Source organism: Cupressus sempervirens, chromosome 5, assembly GCF_028749045.1.
Source record: "Cupressus sempervirens isolate cs-2001-9-10 chromosome 5, ASM2874904v1, whole genome shotgun sequence".
Classification (NCBI taxonomy): domain Eukaryota; kingdom Viridiplantae; phylum Streptophyta; class Pinopsida; order Cupressales; family Cupressaceae; genus Cupressus; species Cupressus sempervirens.
In genome coordinates this window covers 272,412,719-272,439,384 of record NC_143122.1, presented here as the reverse complement: position 1 = coordinate 272,439,384, position 26,666 = coordinate 272,412,719, and the positions used below count along the sequence as shown (strand labels likewise).

The following is a 26,666-nucleotide window of genomic DNA, read 5'->3' as shown; positions in this document are numbered from 1 at the left end:
AAAGTTTTAAAACAAATTGCCCAGAAAATACATTCTTGCTGCCTCCTGGATAGACCTGCACTCAGACATGAATAACTTTCGAACCAAAAAATATTTACTCAATACAAGCATTTAAATTTTGCATAACTATGTTTCAAACAACATATAAAAATGTGAGAGAAATCTAACAGTTCAAACTTGAGATATTGACCACGCATCAGAGTACATTTTTCTGCAAAATATTACTTCTTGCTATCTCTAGATAGACCTGCACTCAGACATGAATAACTTTTGAACCAAATCAAAACTATTCGATCGCTCTAGTGAAGTTGGGAATAATTAGGCCTATAACAACATATCCAAAGCTCATCAAAATCTAACAATGCATTTGGGAGATATTACAAATGCACTGAGACTGATTTCTGCAAACATACCGAATTCAACCCAAAAATAAAAACTTGTCTTCTTCCTCTCTCTTCCACTCTAAAAACTGACTCCCTAAATAAGGAATATGAAACTCCCCTATCTAAGAATAGGATATTGTTTCAAAAATTATGAATATTCCTACTACCAACTATCTGTCCTTTTTTTAGGATATGATTAGATTCTTCCACTAAAACAAACACACATGGTCCTAAGTGGCTATATTTGGAGAGTTTATCATTTCACTCCTCCATTTATGCCACCACATCATAGGACATTATTTTTAAACATAAAACTCTACACTCACACACACAAACATTTCAAAATTTAAATTTTAAAATCAAAACTTTCTGATATTTGATTTGTACCCTGCATTTTAGTCATATTGCAAGTTGTCTTCCTGTCGCCACCAAACTTCCTATCGCAGACGTGCTCCTGCACCATACTCCCAAATTTCAAAAGTTTCCAAGTCCCTTGTAAACACCTGCAAAATGAAGCATTAGAAAAACATATGAATCCCTTTAGAGGAAGACAACCATTCAGAGGAAGAGGTACATTTGCAGAAAGGAATCCAAATTTTCAGCCACAAATGGAGATGCATAATGAAGTTAATAATTTTGATAAGTTTAGAGGAAGTTTCACAGGTAGAAGGCCAAATTTCAGAGGAAGATCACCAGGAAGGACGAATGGACCAATAAGATGTTACAACTATAATCAGGAAGGTCATATGGCACACAAATGCCCAGCAAAAGCAAGCTCTAGTACTCATGGCGAAAGAAGAACACATCTGGCACAAGAAGCGGATTTACAAGAAGATTCAGACAATCATGGTTATTCGAAAAAAGGGGAAGCACTTATGATGAGAAGAACACTGTTGAAAAGGCCTGTCAGAGAAGAACCACCACAAAGGAAGTCCATTTTCAGAACTACCTGTAAATCTGGAGGAAAAGTTTGTAAGGTACTAGTAGACTCTGGTTCTACAGAAAATTTTGTGTGTCTTGAAATGGTGGAAAAGTTGAAGCTACCAAGAATACAACACCCGTATCCTTACAGAATATCTTGGTTAAATAAAGGGCAGCATACTATAGTAGAAGAGTAAGCTTGGGTGGAATTTCAAATTGGAGCCTATAAGGACATATTATTGTTTGATATTGTTAACATGGATGCATGCCATTTACTTTTCGGTAGACCCTGGCAATATGATCTCAAGGCACATCATGATGGAGTGAAGAATACATATACCATTACAAAGAATGGCAAGGTCATTGAACTGATACCTTTAGTTGAGCCAAGTCAAGAAGAATCAAAAGCCACAGAAGCCAAAGTTATGATGATGGGTAAGAAAGAGTTCTTGAAAGAGGAAAAAGGGAAGACATATCCACTATTTACACTGGTTCCTATACTCAAAGATAAATTATAGAAGGAGGCTGAAAATCAGACTGGGGAAGAAAATTCAGAGATGGAGTCTTCAAACTTGAAGGTGGTAGTGATAGAAAAGAAGAAAAGAGAGGAAAAAGAAATGAGAAAACAAAGAGAAGAGGTAAACAAGATAGAAGAGGAAATAAAAAGTTTGAGAAGAAAACGTGAAGAGAATGAAGCTAAGTTGAGAGAAGGTAAAATGTAGAAAGAAGGAGTGCAGCAAGTAAATGTTGATGAGAAGAATAAAGAGGAAAGTCCTATGGGATTTTAGTGTGATAAAGTTATGGTTGGAACAATAATGTGTCCTTTGAAAACAGAGAAGAGTACAGTGCTGGAAAGTACTCATATGAAAGAAAGATTGGAGGCAAATGATGAAGCCCTAAAATCACATAGTGTAGTGAAATGTCAAGTAAAGCTAAAATAGCAAGTTCTAAAGAAGAATCTGATTTATGGGAAGATTTTGCAGCCATCATGGAAGAATGGAAAAGGAATGGTGGTAGTATAGAGACTCAAAATGACAAAGTTTTTAAAGAAGAGATATCTAATGAGGTTATGAAAACAGAAGCTGACATTGAATGGGTTTATGAGAAGGTAACAAATTCTGATTGTGTTTATGACAAGGTTGAAGAAACTCAGATTGAGAAACCTAATTTGGTTCCAAAAGAAGAGACTATAGAAAAGTTGGTTAAGGGTTACGAACGAGATCAATTTTTGGCATATTCTCTATGTACGAAGATGTGGTATGTTTGTGAGGACAACAAAGAGCAATTTAATTGGAAAGTGTATTTTGTGGAATCACAAATATATGTAGTAGTAAAAATCTTACATGGGATAAAGTTGTTACTAGAAATGAATGATCAGCAGCAAATAGTTTTTATGTTATGAAATAGAGACAAACCAAAGATTAAGATGAAGGAAAGACAAATCCAAGGGAGTCAAAGACAAGAAAATGCAGGATTGCAACTAGAAGATGAATATAAGCTTAAACTAAAGATGAAGAAAGGTTTTTCTTTTCTAACATTTTTTTTTGCAGATAGTTCTAAAAAGACTCCAAGGAGACAATATATTCAGTATCCAGTAATATGGAAGAACATCCCTAAAACAAAAGATATTCAGATGGATGAGGAACAAAGCAACAAGCACAGTTTATCACTACAACACCTCATCTCAAGTGGACTTGAGATTCTTTCTATAGGGGAGTATGTTGTAGTAGCAGAACGGAAAATAGAATAAGAAATGTTTATGTTTTGTGTATTTTAAATTTAATGTTTTCAATAAACGTCCTACATGTGGTGGCATACCTAGAGTAGCAGTTTGATGAGCTCTCCAGATATAGCCACCTAGGACCGGGTGTAGATTCTTTAAATTAAAATAGTTTTAATGATTGTCAGATTCCAATAATAGGTAGTAGGCAGTTTTTGGATTCTTATCCTTTTCTTGGGGTAGAAGACGAAAAAAACATTTCTCATCCTTTTATTAGAAAAGGAGAGTCAGTTTTAAATAAGCCATTCGGCTATGTAAGAGATTCATTCGAGTTTGAGTAAAATAGAAAAGTTGCAATTTTTTCGTGTGTCTCTTCAGCTTTGGAAGAATCAAATTTTGGAGAGAATAGAACGTTTCTTCTGATTTTCCTGGTGCATGGTTTAGTTTTTAGTATGAAATGCATTTTGGTTTTCTTGTGCAAGTCTCATTGAAGTTATCATTTTTTTTTCTCAAAACTCTCCAAAAACCACTGAGATTTTTCGGTTTCCATCTGGCAAATATGAAATGATTTCCATTATGCAAAGTTTTGGTTTTCTATGGTGTTTTTGATGTTTTTCAGCAGAGATATACGATTTTGAGATTTTTGTTTCAAGCATGGCATTTATGATTCAGTTGCACCCGATTTTCTAAGACAGGAATACGAAAGGTGAGGAAAGATTGTGGTGAGTCTGTGCGAAAGCATAAAGGTGCAGATTTCTGAATGATGTTGTAGGAGGATTAGTATGAGACGTTATAACATTCTTTTACAGTCTATTTTCTGGTGGATCTTCTACATGTTCTATCACTCCATTTTATTCTTCATGCAAACCTTTGTTGAGTCTGATCATATTAAAGTGTAGGCGGCATGGAGATGGAATACATTTTCTTTGAGTCTCAGCCTTAACAATTTGATTTGGAAGGACATTCTGGGTTAAAGATCTTGGTGTGCAGGTGAAGATAAACTATGGAGATTTATATATTCTGATTAATCCAATCTTGAGTTTGGTTCGAGTTCGATCCCGCCTGATTGATGTCATGCCCCTTGAAGTAACTCAGTTGAGTGAGTATTCCTCCTGAGCTTTCCAAGGTGTGGCTCTGCATCACATCAACCCTAACTCCAACCCCAATGAAATAGGAAGCAAAGTCGAATAAGAACCAAAGAAGGTACTTTCACGTGTTATAAGTGAAGACTTCAAGATGATCAAAGAATCTATGCTTGACTCTATCAAGTGAGTTTTCCATAATCTTTTGTCAAAAATATGATTTAGATTCCCTCTAGGATGATGACTTTGATTTAGCATTTTTGTAAACCTAAAGTAATCAATGAAGTAACTATAAATGGAATTTTAGATGAATCTCGATTGAGAGATCAATCATATTCTTTTGCAAACATAATGAGGGAACAATATGATCTTATGGAGAACCCAAATAAAGAGGGAGCAGTAATAAAGCTTTAGAAAAACTTTCGTGAGAGCAATCAATTGAGAGAGTCAATACCAGAATATTTCAAGCTTATCGATTTATGTTTGACAATGATATTAGGTTCAATAGAGGATGAGAGAGTTTTCAGTACTTTAGGCTTCCTAAAGTCAAAAGTTAGAAACAAATTAAAAAAAAAATTAGAATATTGTTTAATGCTTTATAATTCTAGGTATCAGGTAGATAGTTTCCCTTATGAAAGGGCTCTTAACATTTGGAGAAACCAACTTCAAAGAAGAGGTATTGCCCACATTTCAAACCCAAGTGGTAGTGGTAGTGGTAGTGGCAATGGTAGTGGTAGTAGCAGTGGCAGTGGCAGATGCAGTGGTAGTGGTAGTGGCGGTGGCAGTGGTTCATGTCCTGATAGTGGAAGCAATGAAGATGATGTTGACTTTGGCATGCATACTAATGCTAACAGTGAATCTGAAAAAAAAATACAATGAACAATGAAATTTTATATGCAATAAATGAGGAGGATTCTAATGATAGTGATGCTCAGCTAGTCCAGGGGGAGTGGAAACTATAGCAACTTCTCAACTTCAAGCTCTAACTTCTACTTGAGTCAAGTACTAGGCTAGTAGCTTTGATCTAAGACTATCTACTAATTAATTATGTTTGTAGAAGTTAATTTATAGTCTCCATTCACTATCCTTTTATAGATGCTTAAATTTTTTTTTAAACATGTTAATGTTGCGAACTTACATGTTGAGATGTTCATTGAAACTAGTTATTACTTTTAGAGTCTACATATGTTGAGATTTTCATTGATTTGTATATTTTAAACATGTTGAAATTTTCATTGATTCTAGTTCTAATACAATAATACATGTTAACCTTGAGATTTTCATTCATTCTAGTTTTTAGACATTCTTACTTTTAGATTTTCATTGATTCTAGTTTCTTTAAGAAATTGTAACATAATGCATTTAACAGAATAAGCTCTATTTTAAAAAAATTGTATTATAATTTATAATTATAAATCAGCTTGTAACATAATACATTTAACAATTACAAACAATTACAACCATTTGCAAATGACTCAATGTCAAATTGAAATGACCCTAAATTCTCTTTTGCATATACAAGGGAGCAATAATAGTTGTAGGTTGGTTTGTAATTGTATATATAATTAGATTATTACTACATAATAAATTATGTGTGTTCAATCACATTACCAATTTTTCACATTGCCAATTGTACAATTTTTTCAAGTAGGAGCAGGGAAATTTTTCCCATCTACTCTGTGTAGTAATAGTATGCCAGTGCCTAGCTATCCAACTATCTTGATATGCTAGCTCTTGATTTTTGTAACAATTAACATTAAACAAAGTTGAAATTAAAATGAAATAACTAAAAAAACCATTATAGTACTATCACTTACTAAGTTGTTACTTCTTAGTGCTATCAGCTATGAGTACCACTGATAGCAATAGTAATAGTTTGAGAAGATGACTCAGCTCCAATGAAGTTATTTATGGCACTCCATTCTGCATCATTTCGAAGCTACATTTCTTTGAATTTGTAGCTAAATAATTGTAAACTTGTCAAAAATGAATACTTCACAGAGATAGTTTTACATGAATTGAGGAACTTATCTATAGGGTAAAAGCACAAACTTGTGTCATCGTTTTGTAAAGGAAAAGGCTAACAAAATTACACCTCTTCACGTTCAATGACATAAAATTGGTATTATTAGTTTGAATTTGAAAATGAAGATAATGAAATGTGTAGAAATTGATGAAGTTTAAGATTATAATTTTTAATAATTTTTTGGAATAAGAATTGTTATATTTTTCTAATTTTTATATATATTTTTTAGCTATTGAAAAATGTTAAAAATTAGGGGTCTAGTTCCTACCATAAAACTATATGGAAATAAACTTATTTCCCTTTGATCTCAGACTATGTTATAGATAAAATATATAGCTAGAACAATCAAAAATTAAAATTAGCTTTAGAACTATATTTTCTCTTTTGTAATGATTCAAACTTCAACTCACTTGAAATCAATAGTTTTCATCTCTCACCACATTTTTCAAAACAAATCTATTCTAACTAGGAGAAAAATATACATTCTAAAAGAGGACTTTCTCCTCTAGAATGTCATATAATTTTTATATGATTTAATATTTTTTCTTTCTCAAAATTGACACTTTTTCGAGTGTTAAAATACACTCTTGTAGAATTTTTTTAATTACAATATACTGTATTTGATTAAAACACTATAAAATCTATATGAGAATATTCTTGACTCTGAGCTCTATAAAATGGTGTTTATATGTTATTAAAAAATATATATAAAAAATAGTAAGAGTTATGGAAATGTCACTTTTCTAAAATAATTTTATTTTTTTAGTAATTGGATACAAACTAGTATAAAACATGTATTTAATAGACATTTCTAATTGGAAAAGTGTGAGACCATATATAACTTAGCTACAATGAATTTATCTAGAATGTATGTTTGAAAAAAAATCATTTTTAGATAAAATACTCAAATTCAGTCATTCTGAAAAGTCGGGCTGAAAGGTCGCAAGCTTTGTACTTTTACCCTATAACTACATTCATTGTTGATAGTGGTTTGACGCAACTTGCAATTCCCTCTAGAATGGTTTCCTCAAGAAAGTTGCCTAAATCAAAATTATGGTGTTCTGTAACTTTTTCATGTAATCTTTTTTTCCAATGAATCTATGCTCTAAATTAGCTAGATTTGGTAATCCAACATTTAGCAAGTTTAGTATGTTGTGATTCATCTTCATCAAGTCTCTGGAAGTAGATTTGAGAGCTTCATCTATTTCCATTACTTGTTTACAATTGTGATAGACAGCAAAGGACATTACAGAGGCATCCAAGTGGTTGTTTATTCCATCATTTGCCAAATCCCTATCACTAGATCTCTGTACTTTATTCAAAATTTATTTAGTATGATTTTTTAAGGAATTATTGAAGATTCCTCTTTTAGCCTTAACATCTTTTTTTACATTTTCAAAAAGAAGTCCGAGATTGCTATTTAAATCAAGCCATTCAAACAAACTATCATTATTCTTCATTATTTTATCCCAATTTTCTTGTTTGATAAGCTTAACCATGTTTATTATAGTATCGTTTGCATGATGGTCTTTGGAAGATGTCATTCTATTTTGTGCAATTATATTCTCCATCTTTTTCTTCATTTCAAACATCTCTTTTTCACTCTTTTTATGTATTTCCTCTAGTTGCCCTTGCCAATTAGTTGCTCTCTTCCTCTCATTCTCAAATTTCTTCTTCAAATCTTGGATTGTATTTGTAGTAGTTACCTCTTTTTTCTTCTCATCCTTGAGTTCCCTTTTCAAATTATGGATTGTCTTTGTAGTGGACTCCTATTTCTTTGCATTGTCCAATTCCTTCTTCAAATCATGGAGTGTTTGAGTAGACTCATCTTTCTTCGTGTTCTCTAGTTCTTTCTTTAAATTTAGGATTTTTTTTGCAACTAACTCCTCTTTTTTCTTTGCATTCTGCAATTCCCTCCTCATATGGTGGATTGTGTTACTACTTGCAATAGCACTAGACTCTATTTTCTTCGCATTCTCCAATTCCTTCTTTAAATCAATGATTGTTTTTGCAATTGACTCCTCTCTCTTTTTTCATATTCTCCAATTGTTTGTTCAAATTGTGGATTATGTTTGCACTAGAATCCTCCTTTTTTTTCTCATTCACTAGTTCCTTCTACATATAATAAATTATCCTTGCCTTAGACTCCTCTTTTTTCTCTTCATTCTCCAATTCAATCTTCAAATTATTATTTTCATTAACAGTAGAGTCTAGGTCAGTTTTCAATTTATTATTGACCTATGCATTACTCTCTATAAACTTGAACAGCTATGTAGTAAAGGCTTTTTCATGATGAATTCCTTTTTAGCATTCATCCAATTCTTTAGTTAAATTTTTTACTTTTTCATTTATCTTTTCTTGCTAGACAATTACATTTGTAGGAGAAGAATTCTTTATCCTCTTTTGCAATTCTTTCAACCTATTGTCTATTGCTTTCTCCTTGGCCTTCACATTATCAAAGTCTACCTATAACTTTTATATTTTCTTTGTAAGCATTTCGTTTTCCCTCTCTACTTGCAGAAGTGTAGAGTAGACCATTTTGTTGCTCTCTTTTGATATATTGATTTTGTCAATATTTTTCACTTTTGACAAATCCATTTGAAGACTAGTAACTTGTACATTGTTGCAATTTATAACATTTTCTAGTGGATTATTATCTCTACCCAGGAGCATAATAACCATGAAGTTCATCATTTCATTATTTGGATCATATGTTGGAAATATTTTGTTAGTAGACCCCTGACATTTAGTAGCTGCATCACTTTTCAAAGTCTTCATAATTTGCCTATTTCTTTCACTTGTATGTTCAAAATTTGATGCAAACTCATTCAAACTAAAATCTAGGTTTGCTGACAAAATTGAATGTTTGAAAGGTGAATTATCATTTGTATTATTGTATGCTCCTCTAACTCCACTTAAACTTACTCCACCTACAATTGTATTTTGAGAATTGCCAACATACTGAAGATGGCCCATTCCAAATCTTGGCATTTTAGGACTATTTTTAGGGTTTTTTTACAGAAGCTACTGGTGCATACATTGGTGAAATAACTACTAAAATTTATCGTGGTGTAATTCTCATAACTTTTTTATTTTTTGCACAAGGTTCATATGTGCGAGTGCCAATGCCAGTGGGATCAACTATAACTAGATTTGAAGATTTAACAAATAATGTGTTGGAATGACCTTTAGAAGTAGAAATATAATATTTTTTGCCCTATCTAGATGAATTATCTTCAATCTCATCAGAGAGTCCAACGATTCAATTTATTCCTCTTTTGGATGGGTCTGGTACTAGAACTAGATTCCAAATCCCTTCACCACTTGCACCAATGGGTCCTATACTTGCATAACCCATTTTTTGTATCATAGTTGCACCTTTACTATACATTTGTTTATTAGAATCACTCATTTGAAGATTAACAATATGTCTACCCCCAACTGACCTAGAATCCTAAATACCTTGAATGTCAGCATCAAACTCAAGGTCCTTCTATCTTTCAATATCACTATCACTAGAACTGCCAAAATCATATAGTACAAATGCATGCTCTTTATTCCAATAATGGTTGAAAAGTCCATCCTCCTCAATTTCCTCAAAACCTACTGATTTCATTGGTTCACCCAAATTTTTCTTCATTTTTCAAAAATCAATCATCTTGGTTTGACACCACAATTCAACTATGCATGTCTCTTTAATTTCTTTTGACATAGACCTCTTAAAAGGCTGAGATGCTTTCTTTTAGAAATTGACATAGACCTCTTAAAAGGCTGAGATGCTTTCTTTTAGAAATTGAAGTATGTAAGAGGCTCTAATTTGTGTAACTCTTATATGTACAATGTTGTAATTTGGGATGACAATTCTTGAATTGAAATATTATTCTCTGTTGCATGTTTCTCCATCTCTTTCTTAACCTCATCCATTGAATCCTTATTTTTTAACTTTTCTATCAATGGCATCTCCTGATGTTGATATTTTCTCATAGAGTCCCCTTTGGAAATAAGTCTTATTTTTATTATGTTCATTGGATCATAATTTTAGTGACTGACAAAATCAAAGCCAAAAAAAGTTACGAATTCATTTGCCACTTTGAAAGCCTTTCTCTCAAATATGAGGCCTCCAATTGCGAAAGGAAAAGAAGGAAATATTATTTTATTTTGTTGTATAGTGAAATGTTCATTTGCACTCTCCATCTGCCATACATATTCTAGTGTAAAAACCCTTTTTGTAACATGCATTGGAAGTTTGCAAGGTTCAACTGCAAAACTGTAAAACCTTAAGATAGTGTACTCTTCCATGAAGAACCAGTCAGCCAATTGAATCTGACTTCCCAGTTGAATGCAATCTTTACAAGACATAGGCAATCATAGTGCCTATAATTTTTTGGTAAATAGGTGTCAAAAAGAAGTCTACAAAATGGTTGTAGTTTTTATTGTTAGCAGTCATCCTCATCTTATGTGTCCACTCATATACTCGACTTGGAGTCTCTAATTTCTTCTAGGTTTTCTCATCAAACTTATAGACCTCAATATCAAGCTCGTTGTTCTCTGTCTCAAATATTGGGTGATGCTTTGCTAAAAGAAGGTAGCACAAGTAATTTGTGAACCTAAATGTCTTAATCTTGCTTGTAGTTGTACTTTGTTTAATCATTAGTAATTGTTGTTACATAGATTCAACAATGTGCTAAACAAAATTATACCTTACATCTACTTTCTCAATTGATTGACCTCAAAAATGGATATTATAAATTATTTCAAGAACATTGGCCCCCACTTCCTTGTTACTATCCAATCCTAGGTAAAATTATAACAAAGAAATAGTATTATGAATCCATGGGACAAAAATATCATACTGATAAGGAGGCTTATGGTCTATGTCTAGTGTAACACTAGTAGAGGAACCTAAGTTTATTAAACCCTTAATATATGAATCTTGAAAAACTCTTTCCAGTTTGACATAAGCCTATGCTAGTTTATCCAAGTCAATGTGCTTGTTAAAGCTTTTTGGTTTAAACCCTAGCCCTAGGTCTAATAGAGTGAAAAAAACACTCTCAGTTATGGATAAAATTCCCTTATAAGTGTTTTGGTTTAAAATTACCTTTCCATTTTCATCATAATTCTAAGCGCATAGCATTACAACTTCAGGGAAAGGGAATACTTTGGGTATAATGAGGTTTGCTAGTCCAGTAACCAAAATAGCTAGTTTATTTGTATGTGCACGAATACTGTTGTTATATTTGCAATCATTTATCCCCTTCTATAGATCTTTCCACTTATTAAACAATGAATTTCTAATTCGCATGATTACAAAATCTCCATGGATAACAAGATCAAAAATATCATGACATTCATTGGTGAAACTTGGAGTTTGTAGCACTTGCCTGAGCTCTTTAATGTCTTTATTTTGATTTTCCTTTATGTTTGCACTCATAGGGGAGGTTTTTGACTTTTTTTTGCCCATGCTTGCTACTGGTTATTACACAAAATTCTTCTTCAAGCCCTATTTAAAAAATTGTAAAGTGTAAACCTAAGACAATTAAAATCAAGATTTCTATTGCTACAAATTGCAATGAAATTTTTTTTTAAAAATTTAAATACCCAGAATCGAGATTCAATAATTGGTGTTGTCCTCTAATACTCAAGTTTCACACTTTCAAAATTTAGTCTTCAGAACACAAAATGGAATTCTGTCAGTCTTTGAAAAGTTGAAATTTGAAAACCCTATCATATCTAACTCTTGACTTGCACAACTTTCAACTTCATACTCTAAAAACATAGAAGGTTAATAGTTAATAGTTAAAATGAAAGTATTAAGTAATTAATGGTTCTAGGTACTTTACTAATAGTATGTACAATGTACATGTAAATGACATAAAGACTGAATAATCTAGTTATGTACATAACTATAATAATAAAAAATAAAAATTTATTACATTAATATACATTTGAATTTTTAAATTTGTTCAATGTTCATTTTAAATTAATTAATTAATAAAAAATTGAACTTAATTATCGATATGATTTTCAAGTAAATTTTGGGTCTGTCATCACTATTGTCAAGACCGAATGATTCTTAACAACAGTAATGGTAGACCCAAAATTTACTCAAAATTCATCTCATGCCATTGTCATAACTTAACAATCATAGCATCATTGAGTTGAGATTAAGTAATAATTTTTGTTAAAGACTAAAAATAATTATTATTGCTATTAACTAAGTCCTAACACTTAATTAAGTTTTGCAATGATTGGACATGTGTCACAATTTCGAATGAATCTAGGCACATGGGAAAACATTCCATAAAATTGTCCCAAAATTCATCTCAAGTCGTCGATCTTTCTTTTAGTCAATTGAAATTTCAGGTAGAATCTTCGAATACACGTCTTATTTTTGGGTTAATTTAATTATTTATATAAAACATTATATATATATATATATAATAAAATTTATAATTATTATTATTATAGTTATAATATAATATAAATAAATGATTTTCCTTTCTATCATAAATTTTTGATTGTAAAGGTGATACAAAAAATTCAATGAAGATATATTAAATTTTATAAAATAAAATTGATGCAAGATATAAAACAAGTGCCATATAGTGTCTTAGTGCTTGCCTTTAGTTTTTATATAAATCTAATTTAAATTTAATAAATTAATTATAATATATAAAATATTTTAATTAATTAAAATTTTATATAATTATTTTTTTTGTAATGATGTTAATTTAAATTTAAATTTTATTCATAAATATAATCATTGATATATATGTTCCATTATATAATAAATAATTATAATATAAAAATAATAATATTTTTATAATAATAATAAATCTTAAATGATTATATAATATAAGTAATATTATATTGTAATTTATAAAAAAATATATTATTAAAATATAAAATATAAACCAATGCACTTACATTAAAAAAATTAAAATATTAACATTAATGAATCACATTGAAAATGAAATATTTAGCTCTTATATCCAACCAATATAAGAGCTAATTTGCTAAATGAAATTAATGGATTCATCCAATCATAACTTTGAAAAATATTTTATAAAAAAATTCAAGTTAAAATTTTTGCATCTATGTTATGCAATATATTAGTTTGATAAAAGAAATTACAATGATTTATTCTTACTCATAAAAATAAGAAACAAATTTAATCACTAGTTAAAGGCTAAAATCCAAAAATGTATCACAATAGTACTTAGCCCTAAGCCTACTGGTAAATACTAATAATAGTTATAATGACAATAGTTTAATTCAAATAAAATAATTAAAATTTAAAAATATAATTACAAATGCTATATTTTTATTCATATTTATTATTTAGTTTCAAAATTAAAATGTAATATAGTTTAATTATCTTTAAACTATTAACATATATTGATAATTATGATAATTGTTTATAAATATAATTATTAATAATATTAACCAAATCTTGACACTTAATTGAGCTTTGCAATGACTAGACATGTGTGGAGAAGGATGTATACTTAGAGGAAAGTTCACCAAGCTTGTCCTCTACTCCTCTTCTCACATCATACATTATGGAAACTGATAGTGCTTCAATAGATTTAGACACGTGGGGTTCTATTGATAGTTGCAGTGAGAGGTCACTCCATCAGTTCAGTCCACATACATGCATAGCCATAGTGATAGGTCTACAACAATAGGGTACATCCAGTCTTCTAGATACAGCTTCAGTGATAGATTTAGGAGATAGTATTGATTATCTACCTCTTCTTCTTGATGCAAAAGTACCTTCTTCAGTTGTCAAGAGGACTCCATCTGACTCTCTTGTTCATTCTCTACATGATCGATCTTCATAGGCTGAAGTGATTGCGGATATTTACGATTAGCGGTTGCAATAGGGTTCTTCATCAGTTGCAGAGACAAACAGTTCTTTGGGACGGGTTCTTCAACTAGTTGAGCAAGTTTCAGAGACATCACTTTTCCATGGGATTCTTTCCACACACAATGGAAGCATCTCATTTGTACCCTTGGCATTCTTTCTTCCTAAGGAGAGGAACACCATTCTACAGTCCTGGATCAGCTTCTTCATCGTAGTAGTCACTGTTCGACATTCTTCTTTTGAGGAGGGGAGCCTATTCTGTCTCTCTTCCTCTTCTCATCATTCTCTTATGTATATACTTGATGTATGTTGTAATGGGGGGATATTGATTACTCCATCCATCCATGCATCCCTATTTATCTCTCTTTTTGGGGGTGGGTTTTTCCCATGAGGTTTCCCTCTTTCCTCGCTTTATGGGAGATTTCATATCATTATATACATGGGTACCTAACATGGCCTAGTAGCCAGGACCCATATTGCATTTCATCCTAGATTCTGTAAGCTTAAGGGCATTCCACTAAGTTGCACTTAAGGGGGGGTGTTGGCATAAATAAGTATTTACTTATTACACTTACTTAAGTTTATTATTTTGCATTATTTTATTATTATTTTAGGTGAGACACTTAGGAGTTTGTGTACTCTCATTAAGTTACAGAACTCAAATTATGCACATGGTGTCTACAACACAAGAGTATGAATCATTCACTAAGTTGTCATTTTGACAACACAATTATCCACACTCCTCATTTATCACATGTTTTCTACACCATTGATTTGTGTGCTACACCATTGTAGGTTTATCCTCACATCATCACACTTAATCCCGTGCTTAATGGAGAATAACCCATATCTGGTGGACATGTGCCTAGTTGTATGACATATCATGATGTTGACTTCTATGCATTCTAGAAGCTCTCTTGAGGCCTTTATATACAAGCACTCCTAGTGTACTCTCAAGTTGGCTAAGCTGGCATATTGAATGAATATCATCATTCTGATCATATTCTGTCTATTTTGGTATATGGTGTGCTTGTGTTGAGTTCTTAGTTCTTGGGTAAATTCTAGCCTAAGCCAAATTCTTACAATTTTAAGTAAAATGGATTAGGTATATTCTTAGTTGGGTGCACAATGGTCAGTTATGGTTGGAATAGCCAATTTTAATCACAAAGAAGATGATTCATAGAATCACTGGTCTCCCATTGTTGGTCAATGCTAAAATAGCCAAAACCCTAGGTTACGTTGAACTTGAGAAGAAAACCCTAGTAGAATGGGATGATAGAGGCTTGAAGATAAGTAGTATGACTAATATGGAATTAAAATTCAGCATTCATATTATTGCACACAAGATCTACAGCTCTAGTCATTTGAATAGTGTGTCTTGTGAAGTAGTTGACCTTGCTTACAAGGTAGTCAAGAATAATCTTTCATTTGACCTTGCTGAACTACTATTGAAGAAATTCAACAAGAGCATGGAAAGCATCCAAAAAACAAAGAACAAGCCATGTAACTTTGGTTCTCTATTGACCTTTTTATTCCTTTATATTTAGAAATTTTTCCCTTCAAAAGGATTAGTTGTATGAAGAAAAGATGTGCCAATTATCTACCAAATTAATGAGTATATTGTTGAGATGGGAGAGAACTATAATAGTATCATGGATAAGTATTTTGATGCATTTGAAGAGAAAATGAATAATAGATTCACAATTCCATGAAAAGTAGTGGAAGACTACAAGGATGATGTATGTTTCATGGTAGATAGTGATAAGGTATACATTCAAGCAACCAAGCCTAGAATTTCATGGGTGAAACCTCTTGGATATGAGGTTAATAATGATGAAATTAAGGATATCATTGAGGCACTTGAAAATGAACTAGTTGATCCCAAGGCTACATATTTTGGTACTTATGATGAAGAAAAAGCCAGGATAGAACTAGAGATCAAGCTCCCTCAAGCAGTAAACAAAGGAAAGAACAGAATTGCTAAATTGAAAACTAGCTCCACCCTTTTGTTGACTAAAGGAAAAGGTGAGGATGAGGAAGTAGAGGATGAGGAAGAAGATTGCTGCAATGGTTATACCCTCAGTTCCTCATTCTCCAAAAAAGGTATTGACCACATCAAGCATGAAGACGACCTCTACAAAATTGATTGTGACTAACACTCAAAGCACAATTAGCCAATCAATCTTTGCACCAACTCATCTAAGTACATCATTGATTGAAGTGACCTCTACTTCATCTACCAAGCTATAGACTCTTCCCTCTTCTACTGTGTTGGCAACATTAGTTTTGAATACATCATTTTTTGCTACTACAAGTATTTCTTCAGATATTTCTACAATAAGTGTAGTATCAATTTTCACAACTAGTCCTAATATGTCTAGTATTGTTTCTATTTTGAGTACACAAGTAATAAGTGTAAGGATAGTTAAGACCAAGTCTCAGCCAAGCACAAAATTTTTGAGAAAAGGAAAGGAGATGGAGGAAGAAATAGGCCTAGATGAGGAAATTTTAATTCCAAATTGGGACATTTCCAAACTCACTCCAGATTAGATGCAAACATTTGGTGAACTCCTCCAAAAGAAAGCAAAGAAGTAGAGGCTTAGAGAAGAAAGAGATTAGAAATTTAAAATCATTAAGGATGCCAACAATATTTTGGTAGAAACTATAGGTATAGAGGCTGATTCTTCATAAACAATTTTGTATCAACTAGCAGAGGCAATTCAAAAGTTCAATGAAGATATAGATGGACAAGATAAGTTCCTACAAAAGGTAGAAAAGAAGATTGAGAATAAAGTGTTAGTGCACATTCCTCAACAAATTTCTATTTATCAAGTAGAACTCTCTACCATTTTGGGTTCTCTAAAAACTTCATATACAAACGTATCAATACTTTTTGGTAAGTTATGTGATGTTTCAAATTGTACTAAGGAAATGAAGGAAAAATTATCCAAGATAGATGAAGGCCTCAAGGCAAGTGCTCACCAGCTATAGGTTAACCCTATTTCAATAAGATTAAATTTTTGACTAAGTTATAGGCAAAATTGCTTAAGGAAGAGGCTAGAATTAGATCTACCTTAGTAGATATTTAGAACATGATCCTTCCCAACATGGATTCACTTTAGAAACATATTGCACATTCTATAATCCTCATCCATGACAACAACTTCTCCATAATAGACCACATGATTGAGTTGTCAGTAGAAGTATAGATTGCACTTCACACATGTAAGGTCTTGCAAGACAATTGGGACAAGATGTTGGCTATAATACTCAAGGTATTTTAGACTTTTTGTCTCATTTTGGCATTAACATATAAATATATAGAATAAATCTTTGGCATTAATGTCAAAAGGGGGGAGTATATACTATGAATAATAAGATACAAAGAAGATGTGGAAATAATAAGTTATGGGGGAGAAAATGCATTGCAAAATTGATACATAAGTTTTAAAGGAAATGGGGGGGATAGATGTGTAGAAAAAAAATATACATTGTATATAGAAAGGAAATGTATAGAAAATATATACAGTATACTATATAGAAGCCTTACCATGTACAAATATATGTCTTACAAAACTAATTTTGGAAAATCTCAAAAACAATAAACTCTACTAAGCTAAGAATCACTAGGTGTTGAATAAAGGTATTCAAGAAACTTTTTGAATCCAGTTTTGGATGATAATTTTTTTTTTCACTAATGCCACAGGGGGAGATTGTTGACATATCAGTCAAGTTTTTTATTAGTGACATACACTTATTTAGATTGTAAGTAGCTACCAAGCTTATTGTATAGTTAATAGTGTTTGCCAAGCATTTTAGTTATTACCAATTTCTATAGTTGCTACTGAGTCCTTTGGAAAAATTCTAGTGTTTAGCAAGTAGTTATAGTTACTGTGAAGATCAACAATGTAAATCAAGCATCTCAGTGTATGCCAAGTTTACAAGTGCAAACTAAGTTGTGCAATGCTTACTGAGTTTGCAGTTAATGTGATGCAAGTCCAGTGTAACCAAGCTACTCAATGTTAACCAAGTGACTCAGTTTATACTGAGCTCAAGGTGAAAGTATTTATCGAGCTATGCAAAAGTAAACAAGTGATTTAGTTTATATGATGAGTTTCATAGTATCTACAGAGTCACCAATGTAGACTGAGTTAAGGACTACTTGAAAGTGATCAGTATAGACCAAGCTTCTATGTCTACCAACTGCATGATGATGTCAAGCAATGATAGTGGATTCCAAGTATTAGAACCTCACCGAGTTAGTCTTTAGAGCTTGAGTGTCTACATTAGAGCTAACTTTGTAATATTTTTGTAAACTTGTATTGTGGTCAACTTTATAATTTTTATAATTAGATTGATATATATGTAATGTACTATATCACATCTAGTGTGTGTGTAATCAATGTAATAATTAGAAAAGAATAGAGAGTGTGAATTACAAAGGCTATAGCAATATAAGGAGTAACAAAGATTCATCTATCATAGCAAGGTGATTTGTATAGTTAAAGGAATCTCATTTAGCAAACCAAGTTGCAGATTAGAGATTAGCTATTGTTTCATCCTAACAAGTGGATCAATCAAATCCTTTAACAAGGTAGACCTAACAGTCTTTTGTAAATCTCTTTACCCAGTCCATAATTTATTGTATGTTTGTAAATCCTTTCACAAGGTGGACCTAGTAGTCCTTATTGCTACTAATAGGGAAAATCATCAGAAGTGATCAATGTAAGCCTTAACAAGCCAACTTTATAATGTAGTACTAAACCTTGTGGGTATCATCCCCACCCCAGTTTTACTTTCTATTTGGAAGGTTTCTAGGTCACTAAATCTTTGTGTCAAATTGTTATGAATGCTTACATGTTTTCAATTTCGTATGCATACAATTAGATCAGATTATATGCAAAGTATTAAATTTTAATTGGATTTTTGGATTAAGAGTTAAAATTGTAGAATTTTTAGAAGTTATTGATTCACCCCTCCCCTCCTAGCAACTTAGGCTTGTTAAGAATATTCCTAACATTCTAGTCAATATCTTTGTTGTTTCATGTCCAATGATCAATTTTGTTACTTCAAATTATTTTTCATGGGTTGTACTATCTATTATATCAACCTTATGTCTCTTCTAGTCTATTTAGACATAATTTGTATGCATTCTTGCAAACGCATTGAGATAAAGTGTCATATTGCATCCATATTTTCATTTCAATAGTTTTGCCTTGTTTTTCCTTCTAATTCAAGTAGTATCATCTGAGGATAGTCATACATATTATTGTATTATTGATATTCACCATATCTTATGCCTTATTGTACATTCACTACTCTAATTAAAGTGCCATGGGAGTTGACGTTTTTCCTTTGTTTTCCATTTTCTTTTATCCAGTGAGTTTCCCTTCTAAGACATTAACATGATGATGTGTCTGGGATTGATAACCTCAATACATACATATGTACTCTTTTGTGCATCTCAATCATGGTTCCTTGACATGCAGTTCTTTTGGCCCATTTTGTAGTTTCCTGTCCCCTCACCCGTGTATGCATTAATGGAGGTTCTTCTATTTTTTCCCATGCTTCCTTGGTTCGATGGAGTGAACTATGTATTCAGTATTTTTTCCTACATACTAGGTGGATGTAGTGGTTGGGTACTTATGCATTTCAATGAGATGGATCATTTACCATATAGACACTCTTCTTTTTGTTCCTACTTTGGTTGTAGCCTTCCATGTTTGATTGATCAGATCTTTAGGATTTGGTATTTCATGCCATCTATATCTTTGAGTTTAGTTATTTTCCTTTGTGTGCCTTCTAATTTGATTCATATTATAGTCTTCTCTAGTTGGCTAGGTTCTCTTTCAATCGAGGTTCTTTAGATTAGAATTTACTTTTTGATAGGTCTTTGTAGCTTCTACATGCTTGAGTGGTGTTATTCATGATCATCTTTTGTTCCTATCTTCTAGGATATTTCCTAGTTTGGAGGCTTCTTCAGTCCTTCACTAGTTTCTTTTAACATGTTTTCCATCTTTTTTTGGAGTAGGGTTTTTTCCATGTGGTTTCCTCTATTCCTCCTCTTTTCAAACATTTGGTTGTGCATGGGTGCCTCATTAGGTCTTTGTTTGCTAGGACCCAAATCTACCTTCTATAGTAGTTTCTAGGTTTTTAGCTACTCCCTAAGTTTATCTTAAGGGGGCTTGTTAGAGTAATTAGATATTTCCTAATTAACTCTAGTTTTCTTAAGCTAAAATTTAGGCATCTAATAATTAATTATTATGATGCAACCTAGGTTAGACCTTTTTAGGGTTTCGATCTCATTTATAAGGACAATCTCTCATTCTAAACTTTTATTCTGTACTTTCGATTACAAAATTTTTTCTTTTTGCTCATCAAGAATGTCTCATCTATGGATCTAAGAATTCTAGCCTCCATTTCTTTTGCTTCTCTCTTTCTTTGATAGGTGTCTGCATGTAGGTGATTATTGGGAATTGTGGGGTTGATCTTTCATCAACTTCAACACTTTTTACTTCTGTTGTGTTTACTCAACAAGGTGGTTGGATCGTTAAGTGTGTCTTTGACCCTAGCTATTCATCCCCTCCTTGCACTAGTCTATAAAAATATAGTCACTATCTCATGATCTATTATTTGGGCTCACGACACTCCCTTTAACCTAAAATATATCCTTAACTCTCCTACCATCCCCCTCCTCTTAACTCTCTCTTTCTCTCTTGTATATTTTCAATCATGTTTTAGTCGAGATTTATATATTTGTTTTAGTTTCACTCTCTCCCTCTCCCTCTCCCTACCTCCTTTCACCACATCTTCTCTATATCTTTCTCTAATACACATACATCTATGTCCTCTTAATTACTATATTTTAGACTCTCTCTCTCTCTCTCTCTCTCTCTCTCTCTCTCTCTCTCTCTCTCTCTCTCTCTCTCTCTCTCTCTCTCTCTCACACACACACACACACACACACACACATCAATTTATACATATGTCATCTTTATAATGTCATATTTAGATGAATGTACTCTATGTATGATCCCTTTGTAATCTTTTTAATTTTATCATGTATGTTTTATTTGTATGTATTTATTTCTAAGTTCATCTAGCTTATTGTTGTAATTTGGTTTTTTCTTGTGGGTAGCTTATAAAAATAATAAAGTACAAGTTAAAGGAGAAGATCAAGTGGAAGGGTCAACCCAAGTTGAAGAAATGTATGTTGGAGAATATTTAACTCAAGTTTAAGTAATGGATATTGCAAAAGGGTTGGGATCACTAAATCTCAATAAATATTTGTTAGAGAAGCGTCAAGATCAATTCCTCCTACTAGTATGGATGAACATATAGATCTAGCTAAAACTATAAATAAGAAAATTAATTGTAGAAAGATAGATCCTATGTAAAATCAACTAGTGGTGTAATGGAAATCTTGTATCACTCAAAAATATGCTTAGTAGTACTTTTTGTTTAACGTGTTTTTTTTTGGATACCCATTTGGGTCATATATACAATATATCACTTATAATTATGTTATTACTTTTTTGGGTTAGTGTATTTGTTCACCTTAGGATACATGCCAATGTAAAAAAATGGGTTATTTTGTTATAAAAGCCATAGTTATTATGAGTTCGAGGATGTAAATTGGAGGGAAGGTTTTAATATTAATTTTAAGAGCTCTAGAAAAAGAATTAGATCAAAAGGTTTCATGATTTAAAAGTTATTATAGTTTTAAGTTACCTAGAGATCTCCTAGGAATGCTTTGGAGCCTAGTTTAAGGCCCTAAACAACCCCATAAAACCTCAAAAAATGAGGAAGAAAAAGTTCCTCTATAATCATATAGATCTCTTAGAGAGATAATTTCCATTTTTTTAATGGTTTGTTAGTCGGATTCCTAGATCAAAAGTTATGCCTTATGGAAGTTGGATTACTATTTTTTAAATCTTTTAATTTTGCATCAACTTCTAATGTGACTTCTAGAACTTTCAATTTTTGTGGTGGCCATAAAATGATAGAATGTAAAATCTATTCCTAACCCTAAACCTAATTTAGGTTACTTAAGGTCGATTCTTGCATTGTAAAGGTAATTTTTGTGGAGTTTGGGACAAGATACTATAAAAAAGGTTTTTCTCCAAAATCTAACAATATTGTAATCCCATAGGGCATCTAGTTGAGTCTATTTTTGTTGTGATGAATATAATAACATATAATTTCTAATAATAAAAGTCTCATTTCGTATTGTGTTCATTTTTTCTTGAGTTGTGCCCTCGTCAAGATAATATACCTCAAGTGGATATAGAAAAATTGAGATCACTTGTTGAAAAACCTTGTCACGCTAACGAAAGGTCAAAAAATATAATTAAAAAGGAAATAATTGATAATTTTGATAATTTTGCAACAGTTCAACAAGCCTAATTGCACTCAATAAATACACTGTTGATCTTAGATTGGTTTTGACAATTGAGTGTCAACACACTTAAGATATTTACTAAGTTCATGCCAAGCTAGTAATACATGCTGAGTATAATATGTATAGATGTTGAGTTGTAATTAGTGTTGAGTCACTAATGTGCTAAGTCACTCAAGTGCCAAGTAGATAGACCATGCTGAGTGATTCAAGTGTCAAGTAAGTAGTTGATGCTGAGTAATTTAGGTGTCAAGCCAAAAATAGAACTATGGTATGTGTTGACCATTAGTATTATCAAGTTTCGAACAACACAGATTAGATCTAGTTGTTTTTGATAGAACAAACAACTATGTAAACTATTTTTATGTTGAATTATTCATAGATCTCAAATCTTCAAAGGTAAGGATGAATCTATTTGGGTTCCCCATGAAATCAACATGCAACCAATCAAAAAATTGGAAAGGTTAAACAAAAAAAAGAATGAATCTTATTCATAGATTCATACCTAACCCTAAGCCATCAAAGTCATTATAAGGAAGAAAAGCCTCATAATCAAGAGAGGAATGTGAGTGAAAAGTAGAAGGAAGAAAAGGGGTGAAATGATTAGTGATCATTTAAGGTGACTTGGCAAAGTGAAAGAATTACATAATCAATTTTATAGAATAGAGGATCAAAGATATAGCATTGACATGTTAGATCAGAAAGGATCAAGGAGGATAGAATTGAGATCTGAAAACAACAGGACAAAGTTATAGGTCATCAAATCAAACATTCTACTATTACTTTCTAACAACTATATCAGCAGAGTGAAATTCGTTGGACTAAGGTTGACTTAACAGTCATTGCAAAATCTTTTAATAGGGTGACATTCCAAGTGAATGTTCTAACGTCCTTTAATCAAGGACACTTATAACAAGGTGTTAAAATCCTTTAGCAGGGTGGGACTTAATAGTCTCTTGTAAGCTTTTAATAGGGTAGGCCTTTCACAAAGCAGATCATATTTCACGGTCAAAATATTGTACCTTAACAAGTGACACTTTATTGTTGTAGTAGCGAAGAATTGTAGGTGTCATCCCCACCCCACTTTTACCTTCTCATTTGGAGGGTTTTGGGGTAATCATATTAGGTTTCAAATGTGTGTATGCTTATTTGATGCATTTGCTTTACATTTCATTTCAATTTATTACATGCATCTAATGAATGGTAAAAGGATTTTAAATGTTGAAGTCTGAACTTTTGATTCACCCCACCCCCACCCCACACCCCCCCCCCCCACCCCCACCCCCCACTTAGAAGTATATGTTTCCCATTTTTAATTCCAACAATTGGTATTAGAGCATGATTCTCAGAAGAAGAAGCTTTGCAACTTAAAGGAAAGATCTTGAAATGAAAGTCCACAAGTTGGGAAAGACCATTGAAAATTAGGAGATTGAGATACATCTCATGCTACATCAATTGAATGAAGCCAAAGATTCTTTGAAGAGTTCTCTAAAAAGAAGGAAAGAGATTGCTATAGCAAAAAATGGCACACAATACAGAGAGATTGACACCACAAAGCTATTTGCAGATGGTAACGCTAGTAAATTTGATGCAGCAATTGTAGATCTAATGGAAAAGAATAGAGCACAAGCTAAAGAGATTAGAAAACTCAAGTTGGAGCAAGAATAACAACCTATACTATTGTGTGAGGTGACCAAACAAAAGGAGAAAGCTATAGAAGGCAAGGCCATGATTGGAGAAAACAAAAGAATTTTGGCAAGTAGATTGGAGGAAAAGTCAATAGAGCTATCAAGGATCTCAAACATGCAATTGGACACCTTAAGTCAAATGATGAATGATCATCATGAGTTGAATGTCAAGGACATTGAAATAACCACTTTAAAAGTTGTAGAATGAATAGTTGTAGAATGACCTGAAAAGAGAAAAAGAATTTTCTAAAAGCTTCAACAAGCCAAATGAAGCCATCAAGTATTTTGAGAAATTACTAAAATCTCCTAGAACTAGCAATGATACATAAAGACTAGGCTACACAAGCACTAAAGAAGGAGAATCATTGAAGACTACTGAAGAAAGAAATGAAAAAGGTAAGAACTCCAAACCCACTTGTCATTATTGTGGTAAGAAAGGATATATAGCTAATGTTTGTAGGAGCAAGAATGTAAGTTAGAATGCTAAGCCAAAGAACATGACTCTTTGTCACAAGTGCAACAAACAAGGTCATCAAGCACATGAATGTAGAACCAAAACCATACATGCACCAAAATTTGAAGGACACTACTACAATTGTTAGAGTCATGGACATAGAGCCTTTGAATGCAGATCCAAGTCTACATGGTCATCTAACAAGCAAACAAATGTAAGAAACTATGAAAACTCCTATAACTGGGATTATAATACAAGTTATAGCTATCACTATTGTCATGAATATGGACATATCCCTGAGAATTGTATAAGAACACATTTGAGTGGTAACTACAAGAAATGGTTTAGTCAAACCACATGTTTTAGTTCTAACAAGACTGGTCACATCAGCAAGCATTTTCCAACTAGGTCCAATGCACCAAATTGTGAATTTGATAAAGGTAAAGGCACGGCAGATGTTGAGAAAATCAAGAATGAGATGAACAAGAAATGGAAGAAGAAAGATGCTGGCAGTACATGAAATGGAGAAGGGGTCACTTTACCCAATGGGTCAAGTGGTCACACTTCATCAAACTAAGAAAATAAGAGGTATGTAGGATTGATTCTTAAAGTGTTGCATTATACATCAATTCCAAAATAAATTAGCACTAAAATGATTCCATTAGCATGAATGAGGATGCAAGAATTCAAGGAAAATTCAAGGTTAAAATCTTCAAGTTTCATGTTGTTGTTGAGTATGAAGAGTCCTCAATAGAGTTGGAGTAAATATTAGTGTGTGTCTAGCTACTAGTCAAAGTTAGTTAGAGTTGAGTCTATAGTAGGTGTCAAGCAAATAGAATTCTCTATAGATGTCAAATGGAATAGTAATTGTGTTGATGCTAAGTTTTACAGTTGTACATGACTAAGCATTAATTGCAAATTTTTAAAGGGTATAAGGTTAATTTTCTTCTATTTTTTGTCATTATGAATTCACAGCGAGAACGAGAAGAGCGAAGAAGCAATCTACAAACTAGTTCAAAGCATTTGCAAGGATTCACACAATGATCAAGCAACAATTCATCAAATCTTAAAGGTATTCTTCATAAGCCAAGTTGCACAATTTTAAATTTGATAAACCCTAGTTTGTCAAAATGGCTTCTAGTTTAAGAACTGTATAAGAGAAAAAGGTGTTTGATGTTCAATTAGGTAGCAATGAAGTTAAACAATCAAATTTCAAAGTTATTCTAGAAGTTGCCTACAAACAAGACCCAGTAGGAGCATTATCCATGCTCCCACCTAAAGTAACAATTGTTCAAGACATGAGTAAATGTTACAACTATAAAGTAGGAGCCATAGGTGATATGGAAATAAGACAAGCATATGAGAAACTATGTGAAAATGGACTCCTAAAGGAAGAGTTCAAGATTGTGGAGAGAAAGGGTTTTACTTGTGCCTTAGATTTTCCCACGATTTTAAAAATTGAATGGATCAAAATAATTCTAAGAAGAATTCATGATGGATGTTTGTGGTTAGAGGGTGGACTGATCAAAATTTCAAAAAGGATTATCCATAGGGTTACTAGTTATCCAACCCTAGATCCGCCCAAGACATTAAGAAGCAACTCAAAAGAAGTCATTGAGAAAAATACAAGTGCAAAGTGGAACAAGCATGGTATGACCATTAACACCATTACAAATCCTTTGCTTGATTTTTTTGTTAGAGTTATTTTCCACAAGTTCTAGCAATCAAGTAGGTTAAATAGTGGGCCATGCATAGAAGTGGATGTTGGATACAAAATTGTCAAGAAAGACCACACCTATGATCTTGCAAAACTTCAGTTGCAATAGATAAATGAAAACCTAGGTGCCATCAGAAAGACAAAAAGTGTACAATGTAAGTTTAGATTAATTCAGATTGTATGCATAATTTTCTATGTACAAAATGAATTCCCATCTTTTGGTAAAATTAGATGGAAGACCAACAAATCTGTGACTATTCGAATCAATGTGTATATTGAGAAAATGGGAGAGAACTTTGAGTCAATTATGACAAGCTATTTTGAAGACTTTAAGAAGTCTATGAAGTAGAGATTGAGGGTACATGTTTCCTTAGTAAAACAATACTACAATGATATATGTTTCCTTTTAG

The 26,666-nt window shown here is 32.2% G+C and overlaps 1 pseudogene; it reads left to right on the top strand.

Annotated features, from left to right (window-relative positions):
• Window positions 1-2,223: 2,223 nt before the first annotated feature.
• Window positions 2,224-26,666, top strand: part of LOC149555619 (endoglucanase 16-like) — a 44,758-nt pseudogene continuing 20,315 nt past the window's right edge.